At 36.6% G+C, this 9,678-nt stretch overlaps 1 pseudogene; it reads left to right on the plus strand.

Moving 5' to 3' along the window:
• The first annotated feature begins 412 nt into the window (after positions 1-412).
• LOC102487310 (protein CEBPZOS-like) lies at positions 413-799 on the plus strand (annotated as a pseudogene).
• Positions 800-9,678: the final 8,879 nt, after the last annotated feature.

Genomic DNA, 9,678 nt, shown 5'->3' on the forward strand with positions numbered 1-9,678 from the left:
AGAGGTTTTTGCTATAGGGTGTGTGTCCTCACCAGAGAAAGACAGAAAGTGAGAAATCACCCTCCAGGGGGGATGGCCACACTGCAATCCTTCTCCTACATTCTCTTTCCGGGATCTTGGGCACACATGCACTCACACCCAGCATGAGTTTAAGTCACCAGGTCCGGGACTTGAACCATGGTCGATGGTCGACTACATGGGAGTCCAGCAACATAGCTATTACACTAACTGTTGGTCCCGACATGTGGATGATTTTGAAACAGTACGGTTTTTATTAGTTTACCTACAAATTCTGTGAGGACCAAGCATCTGGAAAGTGATCATTGATAAGTGATATCCAACAGACAAAATCAGCAGCTTCCAAATAAATAAATGCAGAAGGATTAGCAACCTGGAAGGCTTGAACTTCAGGATGGTCCACATTTTACAAACACTGGCACAAAAGATCTTTAAAGAAATTTTAGTCACTAAACTTGTAGGCATTTTTGAAGTATATACTTTTTTGTTCAATAAGATGAACACAAGTCAAGATTTCAGGCAAACAATGAGTAAGAAATTCCCTTTCATTGATCTCATCACAAATCCAGTGAACAATCTGGAATGTATGGGATCAGAGAACTAGATCAAGAAAAATGGTTGAACACCAAAACTAGGAGTCATTACTTTCAGCCTCCCATCTGAGCTGTTTGACTTTTGAAAAAAGAAAGATAAGACTTTCACACTGCAGACTCTTGGGGGCCCCACAGCACATCCTACTGAGTAATAGAACTTTGGCTCTGTTGTGGCTTGAGTTTCCCACCCACAGTGCGAATCAACCACTTGTTTCTTGCCTTTCCTCTGTATTTATTGTTAAATATTAATATTTTATAAATAAAAGGCTAAGGAAGGAAAAGGAACAACTATTCTAATGATTTTTCCTCCCTGAAATCAACTACTGGTAAAATAATAGAAACCAACTGCAAGTTCAGTATCCCATATCAAAAATTCTTCAAATAAAGTTTCAGGTTTAAGTAAAATTTTGGCATATTTTTGGAGTTTGAAATGGTTTTTAGAGAGAAATTTAGAGATTAGGAGAGACAGAGAGGCAGAAATTACCCACCAAGGGGATATGGCCACACCACAATCCTTCTCCTTCATTATCTTCTCCTGATTGTAAACACACACACACACACACACACAAACACACACACACACACACACACACACACACACACACACACAGCATGAGTTACAAACTACTAGGTACAGGACTTGCACTACAATTGGCCATGAAGGAGCCCATCAAAGTAACCATTATGCCATCTTCTTGTCCTAAAGATTGGAATATTAATTAATCTTGGGATGTAACTCAAGTATAAACGTGCATGATCTTGCATTGTTTTTCTTAGCCATAGCATTTATGCCAATTTTATTCAACTTGTATGACATATTTTCATCCAATAAGTGGCCAACCTTGAAAAAATAAAAAAGGATAAATTTATAAGAAAATGTAAGATAATATATAAATAGAATAGCTAACTTTTCTTAACAGGGTTTTGCTGTAGGGTACATGTGCTCTCTAGAGAGAAAAAGAGACAAAGATAGTGAGAGGAAAAGTGAGAAATCACCCCAGGGTAGATTTGTAGGCTACAATCCCTCTCCATTCTCCTGATATCTTGAGAATGTACACACACTTGCCTGGTGTGATTTTCAAACCATTGGCTCTGGGACTCATGATCAGTCATGTGGAAGTCTAGCTACATAACCACTATGCCATCTGTTGGTCCAATAAATAATATTTTTTAAAAAACACAATTAGGCTGGCAGGTGGCATGGTGGTTAAAGGGTTCTAGACTCCCACATGGCTGAACATGTTTCGAGTCCTGGACCTGGCGGCTTGCTTTCTCACTTTCTCTCTCTCTCTCTTGCTCTTGCTCTCACTCTCACTCTTGCTCTTGCTCTGTCTCTCTCTGATCAAATAAAAATAAATAAATAAAGTTAAATAAAATAATTCTTTGTATTAAAAAAGAAACACAATTGCCACTATATATAGACTCTTAAATTATATTTACTTAAATGCCAACTTTCGAACAATTAGTACATAGTATTTTTTTTCTTTTTTTTTGGAGAGGTTTTTGCTATAGGGTGCGTGCGCTCGCCAGCCAGACAGAGACATAGAGACAGAAAGCGAGAAATCACCCCCCAGGGGGGATGGTCACGCCGCAATCCTTTCTCCTCTATTCTCCTCTCAGGACCTTGGGCACGCACGCACACGTGCCCGGCGTGAGTTTTAAGCCACCAGGTTCGGGACGCGAACCGTGGTCGACTACGTGGGAGTCCAGCGACATAGCCATTACGCTAACTGCTGGTTCCCAGTATTTTTTTAAAGTTAATATACTGAAAGAACTGCTCAGAGGACAACAGTACCTTCTTGTTTTTGGCCACTGATCAAGGCTTATCTTAGTAGAAAAATACCAAGTATATCAGGCAGATTAAAATTCAAAAGTTGACCGACATGGATGGGTTTTGGGTTGTTGAAGGCAAAATGCAAATTTTATTTCAGAAGTTCTGTTCTTCAGACTGTGAAGAAACTGAGTAAGCTGTTTTTTACATTATGAAAATGTTTTGTTTATAATACTGAAAGTGAAAAGATTTTTCTTAAACAAAACTATAGATTTGAGTATATAGACTTTTCAAAATAGATAAAATAGTAAAATGTTTATTTTTTTATTTTTATCTATTTATTTTGAAGATTTTTGCCATAGAACAGGTATACTTGCCAGAAGGAGACCAAGAGAGACAATGAAAGGGAAAGTGAGAACTTATCCCCCAGGGGGAATGGCCACATCACAATTTCTTCTCCATTCTCCTGGAATTTGAGTATATAGACTTTTCAAAATAGATAAAATAGTAAAATGTTTATTTTTTTATTTTTATCTATTTATTTTGAAGATTTTTGCCATAGAACAGGTATACTTGCCAGAAGGAGACCAAGAGAGACAATGAAAGGGAAAGTGAGAACTTATCCCCCAGGGGGAATGGCCACATCACAATTTCTTCTCCATTCTCCTGGAATATGGAGAATGCATGTGCACATGCCTCGTATAATTTTCAAACTATTAGGTCCAGGACTTGAACCTCAGTCATCTGGGAGTACAAGACCTTAATCACTACACAATCTGCTGCCCCCTAATATGTTTATACTTGATTTTTTTTTTTTTAAGATTCATTTACTGGGGCCAGCAAATGACATGCTGATTAAGGGTGCTGGACTTCCACATGGCTAACCATGGTTTGAGTCCCATACTTTGTGGCTTGCTTTCTCACTTTCTCTCTCTCTCTCTTTCTTTCTCTCCCTTTGACTCTGTCTCTCTCTGATAAAATCAAAACAAATAAAATAAGTAATAAATAATGTTAAATAAAATAATTCTTTAAAAATTTTACTTTATTTTATTATTTAAAAAACATTGCTGTAGAGCATGTGCACTCACGAGAGAGAGAGAGAGAGAGAATGTGAGAAAAAGAAAAAGTAAGAAAGCAAGTAACAAGGACTGGAACTGTGTTTGGCCATGTAGGAGCCAAATGCCTTAACCACTATGCTTTCTGTTGGTCCCTAAAGTATTTATCTTTAACATTTATTAAACTCATATATTTAAGATATTTTCTAAAAGTACATTAACTAATAACATTGCTTTTATTCATTTTTATTTTTCCTGAGACAATACTATTCAAACTCTTTGCATCTTTGGCATCAATGTTTCTAATAGCACTAGAGCCACTTTGAAGAAAGGTTTACTAAGGGACACACAGTAACATTTCTCTGTGTTTTATTTGGGGGAGGGTGAGAATTCTGCTATAGGGTGTGTGCATTTGCCAGAGAGAGAAAGAGAGAGAGAGAGATCATACTGCAGGGGAAATGGCCATGCCTCAATCTCTTCTCCATTCTCTTCTAATGGTTTTGGGCATGCACACACATTCACCCAGCATGACTTTCAATGAACTGTGATATGGACTCAAACTGTGGTAAGCCATGTGGGAGTCCAGTGCCTTAACAACTATGCCATTTGCTGGACCCAATATTTACCTGTTTTCAGTGTATAAGTCAGTATGCTTTAGTAAATTTATAGAGTTGTTCAACTATGACCAAAATTTAATTTTAGAATGTCTATATCACTCAGAAAAATCCCTGGTGGCACACTTTTCTCCCACCCTGAAAATTCACTTGTTTATGATTTGCTTTTTCTGACTATTACATATAAATGGAATGATAATGATAAAAGAAAGAAAAAGAGCATAAGAATGTTTTTTTCTTAAATTGCTTGATTTGTTCACTTTTGGACTCTGAAATTTGATTTATGATTTTCGCATGTCAAGATATCTTTTGCTTTAAAATCAAGCAGATAATTACAATATAGTATTTTTCACCAATAACCAAAATAATCTCTTTAAAAGAGTTGGTTTTTGTTTAGCATTAAAAAGTCTTATTAAAGGAAGATAACTTGATTTTTGCTAGAACTTTTTGTCCCATCCATTTACAATGTTTTTGTACTCTGTGTCTTGAACATTGTGCACTTTGCAACTATGTGACCATGTTTTCAAACTCAAAAATGCTTCCTAGAAGTTTATGAAATCCCAGATAACATAGCAAAATATCTGTGTGGCTATGGCAGGTTGCTAATTAAGTGGGAAAACAGAAGCATGTTATGCATTGGTTAGATGGTCCCTTGCCTCACTAAGGCATATTTGTGGTGATGTTGGGGACCAGCTCTCACAGAGCATTTCTGTTCCCTCTGTTGGTGAACGTGCACTCTCCAGCTATTGTAGTCTCAGCTACAGTACTCTGCAGTACTGTCGCTTAGGGATGGGTAGTACTTGAGCAGTAAAGTTCTCTTTGTAATGTTGATAATTATTATTATTATTTTACGTATTTATTTTAGTTTTTTGCCATACAGTTTGTATACTCACCTGAGAGAAAGGGAAAGTGAGAAATCATCCCTCAGGGGGAATGTCCATGCTGGAATCCCTTCTCCTCCATTCTCTTCTCAGGACCTTGGGCTAGCACACACCTAGTGTGATTTTCAAGCTGTCAGTCAACCACTAGAATCATGGTTAGCCATGTGGTAATTGAGCGCCTTAACAGCACACTGGCCTACTGGACCTGGCAGCTTGCTTTCTCACTTTCTCTTTCTTTCTGTTAAAAAAAAAAATGAACTAAATTGTTCTTTTAAAATGTCTATGAAGTTTTTTTTATTTTTAAATAAATATTTATATATTTAATTATATTTGTTATTATATTTGACTAAGGAGAGATAAAGATAGAGAGAGAGGAACAGTGAGAAGGCAAGCCACAAGTCCAGGATTAAAACCATAGTCAGCCATGTGAAGGTCCAGTGCCTTAATCACCAAGACAGCTGTTGGCCCCTCTTTTTGTTTATGAAAAGCAACAAAATATAGCTGTCTCAAGGGAAAATATTTTTCTTCTTCTACAGCAAGTTCCATTTCAACATATTTATCTGTGTAATCTGTTTATATTATGTTTCCGTAATATTTGTCTATTATTTCTATATTATAGTTTCAAAATATGTCTTACTGTTGTATAATATTATTGATAGTTATCCCCATTGCCATAATTCATAAATTGTTTGGTTAATTCTATAGATATATATATTTGATGTTTAGATAAACATTAGAATAATTTTGGTCCCTTTTTCTTTGAAAATGAAACATATTGGAATTTTGGCGAGATGCCATTAAATTTATAGATAAATGTGGGGAAATTGGTCATTTTGTAAAGATAAATGCTTCTTATCTGTGTACATGTTGTGTAATATCAAGTCTTTTTATATCCCTCAATACACTTTTATTTTCTCATATAGTCTACATATTTCCTTTTAGAAACATGTGGAGGGCCAGCAAGGTGGAGTGGTGGTTAAGGTGGCTGGACCTGGCATGGCTGACAGTACAGTTCAAATTCCAGATCCGATGAATTGAGAAACACAATAGGCACATGTGCGTATATGTTGTTTCCTGAGAAGAATGAAAGAGGATGGACTCCTGTGGATCAGGCCCCCCGGGAGGGTTGCCGTTCCACTTTTTTCTCTTCGTATTTCTATGTTTCTCAGATGGGTGCAGGTACTCTATAGCAATTTTTTTTTTAAAAAAAGAGTGTGAGATATCACATATTTGTCTTCTTTTTATAACTTGTGTGTTTTACTAAATTGGGCATATAATATCTAAAATAAAGCTCACACCTAGAAGCACTTTATCTACACTTTCTCATTCAATCCTTCCTTATTGATCTCTTCTTGACAACTTTCCTTGGTTTCAGATGTTTGGGTAAATGCTACTGTGAGCTCTTTCCATAGTACTAATATGTGTGCATTTGTTTGAGTTTCCGCTTTTGGCATGTGATTGGGCTGTTATATTATGTGTCTTCAGAATCTTATTTCCCAGGAACAGCAGTTAGTGTAATAGCTATGTCACTGGACTCCCATGTAGTAGACTATGGTTTGCGTCCTGGACCCGGTGGCTTAAAACTCACGCTGGGCCCGTGTGCATGCGTGCCCAAGATCCCGAGAGGAGAATGGAGGAGAAAGGATTGCAGCGTGGCCACCCCCCTTTGGGGGTGATTTCTCGCTTTCTGTCTCTTTGTCTCTCTCTGTCTGGCGAACGCACGTGATCTATAGCAAAAACCTCTCAAAAAAAAAAAAAAGAATCTTATTTCCCAAAATGTATGTAACTGACACTCTAATTTTGGTTCTAAGTGTACAGTTGTTCCACATTTATTGATGTTGCTTATTTTTTTTTTTAAATTTTATTTGGTCTTATTTTGTATTTCTCCATTTACTAATGATGTCAAACATGTTTTCTAGATTTATTGAACATTTAGACATCTCCTTTGTGAAGTGTCTGTCCAAGTGTATCATCTCTTTTCCTTTGAAAGGGATCCATTTTTTTTTCTAACTAAAGTTGTTAATTATCTGCTTGAGAGGAGGAAGCAGGAGGATCATCAGTTAGCAAGACCTTGGTTTCTTTCTTGCTTTTTTTAGGTTTTGCTAAATGGATGAAAATATGGCATCCAAGTTTGAGCAAACTGGCAGAAACGCTATAGCTTACAAAAAATATTTCAAGTAAGTAACTCTGGCTGTTTAACTTAAGTCTTAAAATAGGTCTCTAGCATGAACTGTTTCAGCATGCTTAAGGTCAGGTAACTTGGAAAGGCCAACTTTCTCTTTCATAAGCTTCTGTTTCTTTCTTCTTTCTCACAGCCTAGAGTCACTCCATCACCTGCAGGTGATGTAACTGCAGTACTAGATGAGCAGGCCTGCACACCCCAGTGATGTTAATGCTATTCTAACCCTCCATCTTCACCCACTGGAGTATGGATGCAGTACCTGCACTGGTGCAACAGGTCCACCAGAAACCTTGGTGCAAAACATGATGTTCAGACTAGTTGCCAGTCAGCCAGGGAGGCAGAAGGTCTTAACTTTTGAATTATAAATATTTGTGATCACTTTATTTTCTGTCTCTATTTTTATTTTTCTATAGAATTAAGGTTTTTTTTTTTTAACCTTTTTCTTCCATGACAGAGACAGCACCCTCAAGAGTGTCTTGATGCCTTGATTCATTCTCACCTCAGCCAACTGTGGACCACAGAACACATATGCTCAGTATGCTTGAGTAGGTCTCCACTCCATCTCTTGAGCTCCCAAAATGTTTCCATGTACATACATTACCATCATGGTGCATTGTGTCTTACATTGTGCCACCATCTGTCCTCTCCATGGGAAATCCTTAAACGTTTAGAAATAGTGGTGTTTTACTATTAAAATATTTTTAATAATTTTCATCTCTAGATTTTTGGTATAGGTCATGTGTGCTTGCTGAAGAGACACAGAGAGTGGGAAAATGAGAAATCATGTCCAAGGGGGATGGCAGTCCTTTCTCCACTCTCGTCAGTATTTGGGGCACAAGTAACTAGTGTGTTTTTCAAGTCATCAGGTTTGGAACTCAAACCACAGAATCAGCTATGTGGGATCCTGCACTTTAACCACTCTGCAATCTATTGGCCAAAATATTTATAATTTTGTTTAAATAGTTCTATCTGTATTGATAAAGATTCTCTGCTTGACCATAATTTAGCCAGGCTTCTTAAACTTTACCAAGATCTTTTTTATGGACTTTTCTATGAATTCAAGGTAAGCAGGTTTGAACAGAATCACCCTTAGACATAAGGTTACCTCATAGTGATGTGCAATGCACTGACCAGCACCTTGCTGCACAGTGCTAAATTCACACTGGTCCATTCTATATTCAGAGTTGAGTCCACTCCCTTACACATAGTCTCATTATCTCAGTTCTTGTACCTGTCTCCATGGTCTCTAATAAATGTTATTAATTACTGTGATTTACTAGGTGGGTTACTACATAGTTTTTAACACTACATTACTGCATTCAAAATTTTAGAAAAAGAATTTTTTTGAGAGAATTTTCTTATCAGACATATATGCTTGCCAGAAAGAGAGAGACAGAAATTGAGAAATCATCCCCCAGGAAAATGGCCATGCCACAATTTCATTTCCATTCCCCTGTCAGGATTTTTGGCATGCACAAAATGCACTCAGCATGAGTTTCAAGCCCCAGAGTTTAAAACTCAAACTGGTTTGCCATGTGAGAGTCTAGTGCCTTAAGCAGTATGCCACTTGCTGGCCCTTGAAACTTAAAATTTTTATCTGTTGTTTAAAACTGGTCAGGATTTGTTATTTTCAAATAAAGCCTTGAATAAAAAATATTTATAGTTAAGGCACAGAACGATGCTGTGTATGCTAAATTGAGAGCTATCTAATATTCTAAAATATATTTTAAATTATTTTATACATTCAATTACTATACATCAGTTAGCTCATAAAGTGAGTTTTCCAACATGAATACATTTCAAACAAGCCCACTTTGGGATACTATACACATTATCAGCACAGATAATACTCCATTTCTGTCTCATAAATTTTATAAACTATGCTTCATGTGAGAGCTATTCAATATTTAAATTAATTTGTTTCAACTCATTTCTTTCAACTCTTACAAACTGTCAGTAGTATATTATAATTTTCCTGACTTTTAAAATACTTTGCCTTATATCTTGTTCATTTCCATTTATGATTTTTGTTTACCACTGGGGGAATTTATAATGATTGATATTCACTTGAAGTTGACTAGTTTAATTCTGCTTTTTCACAATTAAAATTGTTATATGTTATAGTGCCTTGTAGTTTTTTTTTTCCTTTTTTTAACCTTTTTGCCATAGGGCACATATGCTTTCGAGAAAGAGAAAGAGAGAAGTAAGGTGAGAAATCACCCCCTGAAGGGAATGGCCATGTTGTAATCCCTTTTTCTCCATTCCCCTCTCAGAATTTTGGGCACATATGCATATACACCAGGAGTGATTTTTTCAAGCCACAAGACCCAGGAAAAAAATGCTTCTTATGGGCAGATTTCCTTGCCACATACAGCTGATGAAGACAATGAAATATCTGAGAGATCAGAGATATTGTTTTAAGGAATTGACAATTTTGTTGGAGATTATGGGGATTAAAAGACCTAATGTGGGAGAAAGGGCTTTTAAAAGATGTTGGGGTCAGGAATATCTGGTACTTTTCCACTAATCTCTTAAGAAAAATAGATCCTGGGACTAGCAAATGG

This window comes from Tupaia chinensis, unplaced genomic scaffold, assembly GCF_000334495.1.
Source record: "Tupaia chinensis unplaced genomic scaffold, TupChi_1.0 Scaffold000504_1, whole genome shotgun sequence".
NCBI classification, from domain to species: domain Eukaryota; kingdom Metazoa; phylum Chordata; class Mammalia; order Scandentia; family Tupaiidae; genus Tupaia; species Tupaia belangeri.